Source organism: Macrotis lagotis, chromosome 1 (genome assembly GCF_037893015.1).
Source record: "Macrotis lagotis isolate mMagLag1 chromosome 1, bilby.v1.9.chrom.fasta, whole genome shotgun sequence".
Lineage (NCBI taxonomy): Eukaryota > Metazoa > Chordata > Mammalia > Peramelemorphia > Peramelidae > Macrotis > Macrotis lagotis.
In genome coordinates this window covers 516,128,679-516,143,238 of record NC_133658.1, presented here as the reverse complement: position 1 = coordinate 516,143,238, position 14,560 = coordinate 516,128,679, and positions in this window count along the sequence as shown.

The window sequence follows — 14,560 nt, the reverse complement described above, 5'->3', positions numbered from 1 at the left end:
ATATAGGGGATCATTCTAATTAAAATAACTAGTTTCATAAAGACCTAAATGTTTCCTTCCCATAGAAATGTCACAGAGCAATAATAAATAAAATTTTATTATTCTTGTCTCAAGTTAATCTTTATTAGATAAATGTTAGTATCCTCAATAATTTTTGGTCATGTTAGGTACAAACAAGATAAAGCATCCATGTTCAGCTTGCTTCTATTCCAGTCCAGAAATTTTCCCTTTCATACAGAGCTAGTTTTTCTGTCAATTTGAACCCCTCCTTTGGGCTTTTGGTGACATTACTTATTTAGAAAGCAGTCAGTAGATTAGAACAAGGGTTCCTAATATGGGATCCACAAGTAGATCTTGGGGTGGGTAGTCTATGAACTTGGATTGGAAAAAAGTTACATATTTGTTTTTCTTAGTTCTTTTTAAGACAGTTTTCTTTATTGCTAAGTTTAAACACCAAACACTTTCCACACATAAAACATTCCCCATACTGCTATCTATAATTCTGTACCTCCAAATCAAAGTTGCTCTCCTTCAAGTTGCTAGTTGAATTTTTGAATTTAAATGTTACAATAGCCTTGTAGAGAATATTATTACAATTATTACATTTTTGAAATATGTTTCTCTTCGTGCTTCTTATTTCTAAATGAAAAACAAAAAGGACCTGGGTGAGGTAGAATTGTAAAACAATTAAAATTAATGCAGACTAAGCATGTCTAAAAAAATCATTGGATACTTTTTCCATCTTGTGTCCATTCCTTTTGCCTGAAGATAATTTCCTCAAGGTCAGGTCTTCATCTACAGCCTTAGCTCTTGTTTAGTTGTATTCTTTAGTTTGAAAGTTTTCTGCTTTGTTGGTAATTTCTTTAAATTCTGCAGATTTTGCTTATTTCACTATGCATCAGTTCATACTACCCAGGATTCTATGAAATCATCTCTCATCCCTTTCTGTGGTGAAATAATATTCCATTATCTTCACACATTCATTATCCAATTGTCTCAGGCTATCTAAAATATCTCAGATTCTAGTTCAATTTAATTTTCTTCCTTTGGAAACAAGAAATGTTGCCATTATTACCCATGAATTTAAAATATACTACACCAGAATTATTTTCAAAAGTGTTAATTAAAACTTTCTTCCCACTCCCCAATTAAATTGCTACCACTATATCACAAAGCTCCTAATTTTTCCAATAAATTTACCTTTCTACATTTCACTGACCTCTTCTGGTTCTATTCCAAATTTCCTACTCAGGTCTAGTCTTTTCCATTCAAAAAAATCTTCAAAATCTTCTACTGTATTAAATTTTCATTTTTCCTCAAATATCATTAAACCCAGTTTTGCAGGGTATTTTATTCTTGGCTGTAAGCCCATGTCTTTTGCTTTCTGAATATTTTATTCCAAGATTTCCTCATTTATGCTAGAAGCTGCAAAGTCTTGTGTGATTCTGACTGTCAGTCCCTGATATTTGAACTGCTTGCTTTTGTATTCTTGTAATATTTTTTCCTTGACATGAGAGTCCTGAAGTTTTACTATGACATTCGTAGGGGTCTTTATACGGGGATTTATTAAAGGAGGTGACCTATGAATTCTTTCTATATCTATTCAACATTCTGGTCTTAACAAACGTGGGGAGTTCTCACTTATGATTTCTTGAAATATAGTATCCAAGCTTTTGACAATATCAATATTTTCGGGAGCCCAATTATTTTTTACTATCTCTTTGAGACCAATTATCCAAGTCAGTTTTTGATACCACATAGTTCACATTTTCTTCAAGTTTTTCAGTCTTTTCACATTGTTCTACCATTTATTGCTGTCTTCTGGAGTCTTTGAATTCTATTTGAGCTATCTTTCTTTTCAATGGCTCCATTTCTTCACTAATGTCTACCACTTACTCTTTTTTTTACTTTAGTTGTTTTTTTCCCCTCTTTACTTATTTTTAATAAAGATACTATTTGAGTTTTACAATTCTCCCATCTTACTTCCCTCCCCCCACCCTCCGACTAAAAGCAATCTGTCAGTCTTTACTTTGTTTCCATGTTGTACATTGATCCAAATTGAGTGTGATGAGAGAGAAATCATATCCTTAAGGAAGAGACAAAAAGTCTAACAGGTAACAAGATCAGACAATAAGATATCTGTTTTTTTCTCTGAATTAAAGGGAATAGTCCTTGAACTTTGTTCAAAATCCACAGCTCTTTATCTGGATACAGATGGCACTCTCCTTTGCAGACAGCCCAAAATTGTTCCCGATTGTTGCACTGATGGAATGAGCGAGTCCTTCAAGATTGAACATCACTCCCATGTTGCTGTTAGGGTGTACAGTGTTTTTCTGGTTCTGCTCATCTCACTCAGCATCAGTTCATGCAAATCCCAACCAGGCTTCCCTGAAATCCTGTCCCTCCTGGTAAATTATAGAACAATAGTGTTCCATGACATGCATATACCACAGTTTGCTAAGCCATTCCCCAATTGAAGAACATTTACTTGATTTGCAATTCTTCGCCACCACAAACAGGGCTGCTTTAAATATTTTTGTACAAGTGATGTTTTTACCCTTTTTCATCATCTCTTCAGGGTATAGACCAAGTAGTGGTATTGCTGGGTCAAAGGGTATGCACATTTTTGTTGCCCTTTGGGCTTAGTTCCAAATTTCTCTCCAGAAAGGTTGGATGAGTTCACAGCTCTACCAACAGTGTAATAGTGCCCCAGATTTCCCACAACCCTTCCAACAATGATCATTATCCTTTCTGGTCATATTGACCAGTCTGAGAGGTGTGAGCTGGTACCTCAGAGAAGTTTTCATTTGCATTTCTCTAATAATTAATGATTTAGAGCATTTTTTTATATGGCTATGGATTACTTTGATCTCCTCATCTGTAAATGGCCTTTGCATATCCTTTGACCATTTGTCAATTGGGGAATGGCTTTTTGTTTTAAAAATAAGACTCAGTTCTCTGTATATTTTAGAAATGAGCCCTTTGTTAGAATCATTAGTTGTAAAGATTGTTTACCAATTTACTATATTTCTTTTGATCTTGGATACAGTGGTTTTATCTGTCCAAAACCTTTTTAATTTAATGCAATTGAAATAATCTAGTTGGTTTTTGGTGATGTTCTCCAACTCTTCCTTAGTCATAAACTGCTCCCCTTTCCATAGATCTGACAGGTAAACTAGTCCTTGGTCTTCTAATTTGCTTATAGTATTGCTTTTTATGTCTAAATCCCGTAACCATTTGGATCTTATCTTGGTAAAGGGTGTTAGGTGTTGGTCCAATCCATACTAACTTCCAATTTTCCCAGCAGTTTTTTTTATCAAAGAGGGCGTTTTTATCCCAATAGCTGGACTCTTTGGGTTTATCAAACAGGAGATTACTATAATTGTCTCCTGCTTTTGCACCTAGTCTCTTCCACTGGTCCACCACTCTATTTCTTAGCCAATACCAAACAGTTTTGATGACTGATGCTTTATAATATAATTTTAGATCAGGTAGGGCTAAGCCCCCTTCTTTTGCACTTTTTTTCATTAAGTTCCTGGAAATTCTTGACTTTTTATTTCTCCATATGAATTTACTTACAATTTTTTCTAACTCATTAAAGTAGTTTTTTGGAATTTTGATTGGTAGGGCACTAAACAGGTAGTTTAGTTTTAGTAGAATTGTCATTTTTATTATATTAGCTCAGCAGTTATTATTTGCCCAGTTATTTAAATATGATTTAATTTGTGTGAGAAGTGTTTTATAATTGTTTTCAATAAGTTACTGAGTCTGTCTTGGCAAATAGACTCCTAGGTATTTTATATTGTCTGAGGTTACTTTGAATGGGATTTCTCTTTGTAGCTCTTCCTGCTGTATCTTGCTAGACATATATAAAAAAGTTGAGGATTTATGAGGGTTTATTTTATATCCTGCAACTTTGCTAAAATTGCTAATTGTTTCTAGTAGTTTTTTGGATGATTTCTTGGGATTCTCTAGGTAGACCATCATGTCATCTTCAAAGAGTGAGAGTTTTGTCTCTTCCTTTCCAATTCTAATTCCTTCAATTTCTTTTGCTTCTCTAATTGCTGAAGCTAAAATTTGTAATACGATATTGAATAGTGGTGGTGATAATGGGCATCCTTGTTTCACCCCTGATCTTATTGAGAATGCTTCTAGCCTCTTCCCATTGAATATGATGCTTGTTGATGGTTTCAAATGGATACTGCTAATTATTCTAAGGAACAGCCCATTTATTCCTACACTCTCTCTCTCTGTAGTGTTTTTAGTAGGAAAGGGTGCTGTATTTTGTCAAAAGCTTTTTCAGCATCTATTGATATGATGATATAATTTCTGATAGGTTTCTTGTTGATATAATCAAGTATAATAACAGTTTTCCTAATATTGAACCAACCCTGCATTCCTGGACTAAATCCTACTTGATCATAATGTATTATCCTAGTGATAACTTAGAATCATTTTGCTAAGATTTTATTTAAGAATTTTGCATCTATATTCATCAGGGAGATAGGTCTATAATTTTCTTTTTTTTATTTTAACTCTTCCTGGTTTAGGTAACAGCACCATATTGGTTACAAAAAAGAGTTAGGCAGAATTCCATCTTTCCCTATTTTTCCAAATAGTTTATATAGAATTGGAACCAATTATTTCTTAAATGTTTGGTAGAATTCACTTGTGAATCCATCAGGCCCTGGAGATTTTTTCTTAGGGAGTTCAATGATGGCTTGTTGAATTTCTTTTTCTGAGATAGGGTTGTTTAGGTATTTAATCTCCTCTTCATTTAACCTGAGAAATTTATATTTTTGTAAATATTCATCCATTTCACTTAGATTATCAAATTTATTGGCATAGAGTTGGGCAAAATAATTTTGAATTATTACTTTAATTTCCTCCTCATTGGTTGTGAGTTCACCTTTTTCATTTATGATACTAGCAATTTGGTATTCTTCTTTCTTGTTTTTAATCAAATTGAGCAGGTTTATCAATTTTGTTTTTTTCATAATACCAACTTTTGCTTTTATTTAATTCAATAGCTTTTTTGCTTTTGATTTCATTAATTTCTCCTTTAATTTTTGAAATTTCTAATTTGATATTTAATTGGGAATATTTAATTTGTTCTTTCTCTAAATTTTAGTTGCATGTTTAGTTCATTGATTTCCTCTTTCTCCAATTTATTCATGTAAGCATTTAAAACTATAATACATCCCCTAGAGCTGCTTTGAATGAATCCCATAGGTTTTGGTATGTTGTTTCATTATTGTCATTATCTAGGATAAAATGGTTAATTCTTTCTATAATTTGTTTTTTGGTCCACTCATTCTCCTGCTTTTGCACCTAGTCTATTCCACTGGTCCCCAATTATTTCCAGGTCTATATCTCTCTGACCCAATATTGCATATGATTTTTATTGCATTGTGATCTGAGAAAGATGTATTCACTATTTCTGCCTTTCTGCAGTTGATCATTAGGTTTTTTTTGTCCTAGTACATTGGCAATTTTTATATAAGTGCCATGTACTATATAGAAAAGGTACATTTCTTTCTATCCCCATTCAATTTCCTCCATAACTCTACCATATCTAGTTTTTCTAACAATCTGTTTACCTCCTTAAGTTGTTTGTTGTTTATTTTATGATTCAATTTATCTAGATCTGAGAGTGGGAGGTTGAGGTCTCCCACTAGTAGAGTTTTGCTGTCTATGTCTTCCTGTAGCTTCTCCTCTAAGAATTTGGGTGCTGACCCACTGGGCACATATATATTCAGTATTGAAATCACTTTATTGTCTATGGTACCTTTTAGGAGGATAAAGTTTCCTTCCTTATCTCTTTTAGAGCTATGCTATTTTTGCTGCTGCTTTGTCTGAGATAAGGATTGCTACCCTTGCTTTTTTTACTTCAGCTGAAGCAAAATATATTTTGCTCCAACCTTTTACCTTTACTCTATATGTATCTCTCTGCTTCAAATAAGTTTCTTGTAAGCAGCATATTGTAGGATTCTAGTTTTTAATCCACTCTGCTATTGACTTACTTTTTTAAGGGAGAGTACATCCCATTCACATTCAAAGTTATGATTACTAATTCTTTACTGCCCTCCATGCTATCTTCCCTCTGTTTGTATTTCCCCCTTCCCCCCTTATCTATATTCCCCAGTATTTTGTTTCTGAATACCACCCCCTTCAGTGTGTTTGCCCTCCTATATCACTCCCTCCCCTTTCTTTCCCCTCTTTTTCCCTTTTCCCTTCCTTTGGTTAGTTCCCTTTTCCCCCTCCCCCTCCCTTTCTCTGTCCCCCCTCCCCTTTTCCCCTTTTAATACTTGAAAGGTTAGATTTTTTTAAGTTAACTAAGTATGTATAAATTGACTTTAAGCCAAGTCTGATGAGAAGAAGATTCAGGTGTTTCTCATCTGCTCCCTTCCTCCCCTCTATTACCATAGGTTTTTTGTACCTCTTAGTGTAATGAAATTTACCCCCATTCAATCCCCTCCCTCCTCCTGTCTCCTTCCTGTCCCCCTTTTTAAGGAGGTAGTGTTTTTTAGATCATTCTGAGACATAGAAAATCCTGAGTATCCGTCACTTCCATCTAAGTACATTCTATCTAATAGAGTTAAAATTCTTGAGAATTATTAGAGTCTTTCTCCCAAGTAGGGTTAAAGTATTATATCCCATTGGATAGCAGTCTCATGGATAGGTCATGAATGTCCATCACTTCTGGCTAGGTATATTCTCTCTTTTAGAGTCACAATTCTCAAGATTATGAGAATCTTTTTTCCCCATGCTGGGATATAGCCAGTTTCAACTTATTGGATAGCATTTTTTTTTCATTTACCAGCCCCCCCCTTTTTTTTTAACCTTTTCATGTGTCTCTTGAACCTCCTGTTTGATGTCCAAATTTTCTATTTAGCTCTGGTCTTTTCATCAGGAGTTTTTGGAATTCTTCCATTTCATTAAATGTCCATCTTTTTTCCCTGGAAGAGAAGGTTCAGTTTTGTGGGATAGTGGATTCTTGACTGCATTCCAAGTGCCCTTGCTCTTTGAAATATCTCATTCCAGACCCTTCAATCCCTTAATGTTGATGCATCCAGGTCCTGTGTGATCCTTATTGTGGCTCCTTGATATTTAAAATGTTTCTTTCTGGCTGCTTGCAGGATTTTCTGTTTTATCTGATAGTTCTGGAATTTGGCCACAACATTCCTTGGTGTTTTCATTTTAGGATCTTTTTCTGGAAGGGATAGATGTATTCTTTCAATAACTATTTTGCGCTCTGGTTCCATGATATCAAGGCAGTTTTCCATCACTAGATCCTGTAATATTAAGTCCAGGCTTTTTTTTCCTCTTTAATGTTTTCAGGAAGTCCAATAATTTTCAGGTTGCCCCTCCTCAACCTATTCTTGAGGTCAGTGGTTTTGCTGATGAAGTATTTTACATTTTCTTCTATTTTTTCTATTTTCTGATTTTGTTTAACTGGTTCTTGATGTCTCATGGAGTCATTAGTTTTTGCAGATTCCATTCTTTTTTTTAGGGAGGAGTTTTCTTCATTAACCTTTTGCAACTCCTTTTCCAATTGGTCAATTCTACTTTTGAAAGAGCTTTCCATTTGACCAATTGAGATTTTGAGAGAATTATTTTCTTTTTGCATTTGCCCAATTGAAGATCTGAGAGAATTATTCTCATTTTGTATTTGTCCAATTGATGTTGTGAGAGATTTATTCTCATTTTGTATTGGTCCAATTGATGATCTGAGAGATTTATTTTTTTTTGTATTTGTCCAATTGTACTTTCTAAGGTTTTGTTTTCTTGTTGCAAGGTATTAATTGTCTCTCCCAAATTTTTAAGCTACTTCCTTATTTCTTCAAGGAAGTCTTTCTGTGCTGGAGACCACATTGTATTCTCCTCAGAGGTTCCAGGTCTCTTTGAGTTAGGGTCTTTCCCTTCCAGGAATTTTTCTATGGATACACCTTTCTGCTGACCCTTCTTCATTTTGCTAAGACCTTTAGTTGCGGAGGGGCTGGTTCACAGGGGTTTGGGATCGCTAAAGGCTTTACTCACTGAGTGCAGTTTCTCTGTGTGGCCAGTAGGATGTGTTGGTTGCTTTCTCTGGAGTGTCTGTGACCTTGATTGAGGCCTCCTCCCTTTCTTGAAGGGAGGGTTTGGAGCTATTGAATCCTTTTGCCTTCAATCATTGGTGGGCTTTACTCTGGGCTGATGTCATTCCTCTCCTTATTGTCAGCTGCTTTGGTTCTTCTGCTCACACACCTGTGCCTGAGGCAATAGTATTCTGTGATTGTTCTGGGAAGAGGCCTCAGCCATAATGGAGGCATGGACTCAGAGTTCCTCAGACCAGAGGAGCCCAGGAATGGTGTCCACAGCTCTCCTGCACCGGAACTCTCCCCCCAGCCCTGTCAGCAAGCTCCAGAGGGTCAGCACCAACCCCACTGCCTCTGCTCTCTAGTTGACTCAAGCCCCCTTGGTCTAGCCCCACCACTGATCCAGCAGGTCTGGCTCTCAGGCTCTCATAATCCCAGGCTCCAATTCAGCTGCTAATCTGGCTGATCCGGGGCTGATCTGCCTTCTGCTCTCAGACTCACTATCCCAAATTTGCCCAATGCTGCTGCAGGAGACAAATCCTGAGGTAAATGTTCTTTCTCCTGGCTTTTCTTTCTGGGTTTTGTGGGTCATATTTCTGTTAAGAGGTTTGTTTAATATGATAGATGGGGAAAGATCAGGAGACTTTAGAACTGTGCCTATCTTCTCTCCACCATCTTAGCCAGAAGCCTACTTTCTCTTTTAAGTTACTTATTGTACTTCCAATTCTTTCTTCTGGTTCTTTTATTTTGCTTTTTATATCTTGCTTCATTTCTTCTAGGAATTCCCGAAGTCCTTGTAGAAAATCCATTTCTTCCTTTACTGTAGAGTTGTTTCCTTCTTCTGGGAAATACAGGTCATTGTTTTCATCTTTGATGTATATATTTCTCCACATTTAATTTCTGAATTGAGATTTTGTGCTAGAGCCCTTTTATGTCCCCTAACATATTGCTTCTGGGTGGGTTGACTAACCAAGAAGGGTCCTGTCTTTAATCCCTTGGGTTCTTGCACTGACTTCCACATCCTGAGATTGGAACTGTTTGGATCCTTGAGGTTTATAGTTGAATACTATTGGCCTTCTTCTGAGTCTCAAGATTTCCCGAACCTGGGTTGTCTTGGTATGATATCTATGGGTACCTATCACCACAGTATTCTTCCAATTACAGGATGATGGGTTTTTATAATGGAAAAAAAATTGTCTGGATGATTTGGGGGGGAAAGAGGGCCAGTTCTCAGACAGGAGAAGTCACTGAAGTGCAGTTTCTCACTGGATTTCAATGTAGAGCGAGGCCTTTAGATATTGTTGGAGCAGATATGCAGGAGATAGTTGGTCTTCTTTGAATCTCAAAAGTCCAGAGAGAAGATCTTTAATTCTAGTAACATCTTCAAAATGTTGTAGGAGGAATTTTTGTCCAAAAATGATCTGTCTTAGATAACTTCTTTGGAACTATGAGACTCTTTTAACTACTCAAAAAGAGCAAGTCTAGTAGTTCATCTTCTCTCTGGTTTCAGATTTTCTGTTCCTCTAGTCAAAGCCAGGAAGTCTTGCCCAATCTAGGACTTTGATTGCAGTCAACTTCTGAGTCTCTTGTGTCTTCAACAATCAACAGAAAGCTCTGAAGGAAATGGAGTCAAAAAATTATTTTTTCAAATTCCCCTACATATTTGTTTTTACTAACTTTTCTGAAATTTATAATTTCCTTCAATTATTTAAAATTGTTATTCAGAGGAAGGAGTTCCTAGGTTTTCTCCAAACAACCAAGGGAGTCAATGACACAAAAAGGTTGTAAGAAAATCTGGAATAGAATAGTTTCCAAGTTTATGCCATTTTCAAGAAGTTGTACTGTTTATTAATCCAGATATTTTAAAACTTGGCAAAGTGATACAATATCAATTGGAAATTGTGTAGATTAATAGAAAGACAAAAGAGACAAAAGGATAAGGGATAATAATACAAGGCAGATAATGACTACATATTTGATTTTGTCATTTACTCATATATTCTACTACCAGGATCTTTATCACCCCATATTAGGGAGTTTTAAAAACTAAGTACAAAGATACAATACCAATTCCAAATGGCCTATTTTAATGAGGAGAAAAAAGGGGGAAGAAAGGATAAGGATAATATAGATAATGTTCAAATATTCAATTTTGTAATTCAGTCACTCATCTTTCTTGTCACTATTTCTTTTACTTCCCCTTTGAGGGTGGGAGAGTGGAGAGAGGGGAATAATCATTAAAGGCTTATTACAGGTCAAGCATTGTGCTTATTTCACTTGATCCTCACAACAGTCCTTCAAGGTAGGCTGCTAGCATGATACCCATTTAACAGTTGAAGAAATTGAGGCAGGGAGTTTATGGGACTTGCCCAGGGTCAACCAGTAAGTGTCTGAGACTTCATTTAAACTGAATTTTCCTTAACACAGGCCAGCACATCCTCTGAGGCACCATCTAGCTCCCATTGACCTATATTATCAGGAACTCTGGCACTTGACTTCCTGGTGATAAGCAGAGGTCCTATATTCTGGAAATAGATTAACAATTGGGAAGTTATTATTTTATAGTATAGCTTTGCAGATAAATTCAGAATATTTAAAGCCTACTACAAAATGGTCTTTATGCAACTTTTGAATGAACTATGTCTTTAGACCAAGAAACCACAAATTTCTCTTTATTAAGTATATTTATGATTGAATTTAATTATATATTATTGGATAATAGGATTTGAGAACTGGGAAGGAAATTAGGAGATTATCTAGTTCAACCCCTGCATTCTACTCATGAAGAGGCTCAAGATCACCAGGTGGTTACAGAGAACTAGGTCTAAAAGCCCAGGTTCTGGCTTTCTAGTACCACATGCTACCCTTTTGGGTTATTATTTTGAAGCCTAGGTCAAGGAGGAGGGAAGAAAAAAAGTATATAAAGTATATAAAAAAGTATATAAAATTTATTTTGACCCTCTGAATTTATCATATAAACATTATAAACACAGTTGGTATATATGGTACTACTGAGTATGAGTGATGAATTAATAGTAGCATTCTCCCCTTAGTATATTTGATACTTTGCCTTTCTGTGTGTTTTGTTTTGTTTTTTAGGATTTTGCAAGGCAAATGGGGTTAAGTGGCTTGCCCAAGGCCACACACACCTAGGTAATTATTAAGTGTCTGAGGTCATATTTGAACTCAGGTCCTCCTGACTCCAGAGCTGGTGCTCTATCCACTGCGCCACCTAGTGGCCCCTATATTTGATACTTTGAGCTAAAATTCAGTGAACAGAAACCTCACTCTGAAAGAACTAAAAGGACCAGAATATTTATGAAACATAATTTGTTTCAACATTATTTTTAATATAAAACTACAAGGACATTCTTCTGTTCCACTAAATGTCATGTTACTGGAAATTAATATATTTCTTTAGGCCTCAAGTAAATTGTATTTTTTAGAACAGCATGCTTCATTTATTATATTTCACTAAAAGGTCACTGACTTCTGAAAAATTTCAATATGAGTGGACTTCTATTATCCAGGAAATGGGGAGGAGTCCTTTCTGATCATTTTTTTTAATTTAGAAGGCAAAATTTTTAATGCAAATAATGAAAAGCTGTAATATTTACCTGCACCATAGATCTAATTTGTAGCATACCAGAACAGATGGATCTAGCTCTTTGTTGCTCAACATACTGCTGAATCAGTCATTCAGAATTCTTCCTTCCTTCCTTTATTCATTTATTTTTGGTCCTTACCTGTGTAATGTATTATCAGTAGAGTATTATCATCCAGCTTCCTTTGTTTGCAGGTGCGAAAACAGACAGAAATTAAATCAATTCCCTACAACTTTTGTCTAAGACAGCATTCGCCTGGTTCTTAACTTGATTTCAAGTCCAGTGGCCTTATTCACTGTGCTTCATTGGTACAGATCAGTAAGTATATCAGAGGCAGGACTGAGCAAAGTTCTTTCAGATTTCTAGACTGGCTCTTTATCAGCACTCTACCATGTTACCTTTTAATATTCAGTGTTTGCATACTTTTATTTATTTCCCAAACCCTAAAAAATAAATAATTTCTTTGTTCTTGGGAATTCATAATGCTATGAACTGTCCATGGCTCTACATAAACTTTAACAAACTAAAAATTGTTATAGATTGCTAGGGCTAGTCCTAAGCAGCTACCATTGATACATTAGGATTGTTTTACAGAATTTGGCTATTTTATTTTTTGTAGGATGACTTTATTGAGAGTCTTAGGAAGCTTAAGTCTTGGGGGGGGATGGAAGTAAGAAGGGGGGAAAATTTTTAAACTCAATAATATCTTTAATAAAAAAAAAAAAAGAAAGCTCAAGTCTCAGGAAATAGAACTGAGAAAATGAAAACTGCTCCAAAGCTGAACAGCAGTACTATTCAACAACATTTTTCTTCCAAATTTCCCAACTCTAAGCCTACTAAATTTCTAGACTTTAAACTCTTTCAAGGGAAGGTTGTGCAAAATAGTGTTTTTCCAAAGATCTGTTTTCATTTCTTCTTAAAATCTTATACTGACCAAGATAAAAGAAATGTACTAAATTTTTACAACTAGTATTTCTGACAAAGGACTCATTTCTTTTTTTTTTTCAGTTTAGAAGGAGACTTTATTTTGGTCATAATCAAAGAGGAAATTACTAATGCTTTACTATAGATGTTTATAACCAGGGTTCTGTTTCTCTTTCTTTTTCATGTAGGGTGGGTGAGAAGGGAAAAAGTAGATTTTTCCTAATTGAGAAAAAAAGTATTTAAAAAAACTATTGGATTTGTCAATTAGGAGTTCATTGGCATAAAAAGTAATTTTCAGAGGTAACAAAAAAACTGGCATAGATTTTTTTCCCTGGAAAATATTAACTTTATTCTTTTTTCCCCCTTTCTTCTTATTTATTCTTATTTTGAACAAATAACTTTTTTATACATTACTAAAATATTATTTAAGAGTAAACATAAAACCCTTCCCCCCAAATATAGACCCACATGGGTGATAAAGGGGAGAGAAAAAAATTAAAAGTAAAAGAAAATAAAAATAATAATAATAATAATTGCAGGTATGGCCAGGTGGCACAGTGGACAGAGCACCAGCCCTGGAGCCCGGTGCACCTGAGCCCAAATCTGGCCCCAGACACTCAACAATCACCCAGCTGTATGACCCCATGTAAGCCATCCCAACCCCATGGCCCTGCAAAAACCAAAAAAAAAAAAAAAAAAGACCCAAAATAAAATGGTAATAATAGTAGGGGTGGCTGGGTGGCGGACAGAGCACTGGCCCCTGGACCAGGAGCACCCAGGTCAAAATCCAGCCTCAGACACCCAACAATCACCCAGCTGTGTGGCCCCAGGCAGGCCACCCAGCCCCATTTGCCCTGCAACCCCTCCAAAATAATAATAATAATAATAATAATAATAATAAAATTGTGCTTCACTCTGTGTTCCAACACCACCAGCTCTGTCGCGGGTGGACCACATTCTTTATGATAAGTCCATCATAAAAGTTACTTCCATATTTTTCCACCATTGCCACTGCTGATTACAACTCCCTCCATTCCTACTTCTCCACTACCACGTACTATATTTTCTCTCTCCTTTCACTCTGTCTCTGCTGTAGGCTAGCTGAGTGGTGCAGCAGACAGATCCCCGGCTCTGGGGCCAATAGGCCAGGAGCCTCCATACCACCCCTTAGGCCCAGTATCCACCCGGCCCTATGGTCCCAGACAGGCCATCAAATCCCAGCCTCTTGCAAGAAGTAAAAAAGAAAATGTGTTCTATCTGACCACTCTCCCCCCATGGTCCATCCTCTCCTCCATCACTCACATCTCCCCCCTTCCCCCTGTCCCCCTTCTCTCCTTCTTACTACAGATGTCTATACCCCATTAAGTATATATGCTGTTTCCTCTCCTAGCCACCTCTGATAAGAGCAAAGATTCCCTCATTCCCCCTTGCCTTCCCCCCTTCCATATCCTTGCAATAGCTCATTGTAATAAAGGAAAATCTTATTATATGAAATAACTTATCCTATTCGTCCTCTTCTTTTTCTTTCTCCCATTACATTTCCCTTTTATATATTGACTCCATTTTTATACCACATTATATCTTCAAATTCAGCTCTCTCTTGCGCTTCATCTATAAAAGCTCCTTCTACCTGTTCTATTAAATGAGGAGGTTCATGAGTATTAACAGTATCATTTTTCTATACAGAAACACATGTAGTTCATCATCGAGTCCCACATATTTTCCCCTTCTCCTCCACTCTCTATGCTTCACCTGAGTCCTGTATTTGAAGATCAAACCTTCTGTTCAGCTCTGGCTATTCCAACAGGAACATCTGAAATTCCCCTGGTTCATTGGAAGTCCATCTTTTTCCCTGGAAGAGGACATTCAGTTTTGCTGGGTAGTTCATTCTCAGTTGCATTCTAAGCTCTTTTGCCTTCTGGAATATTATATTCCAAGCCCTACGAGCTTTTA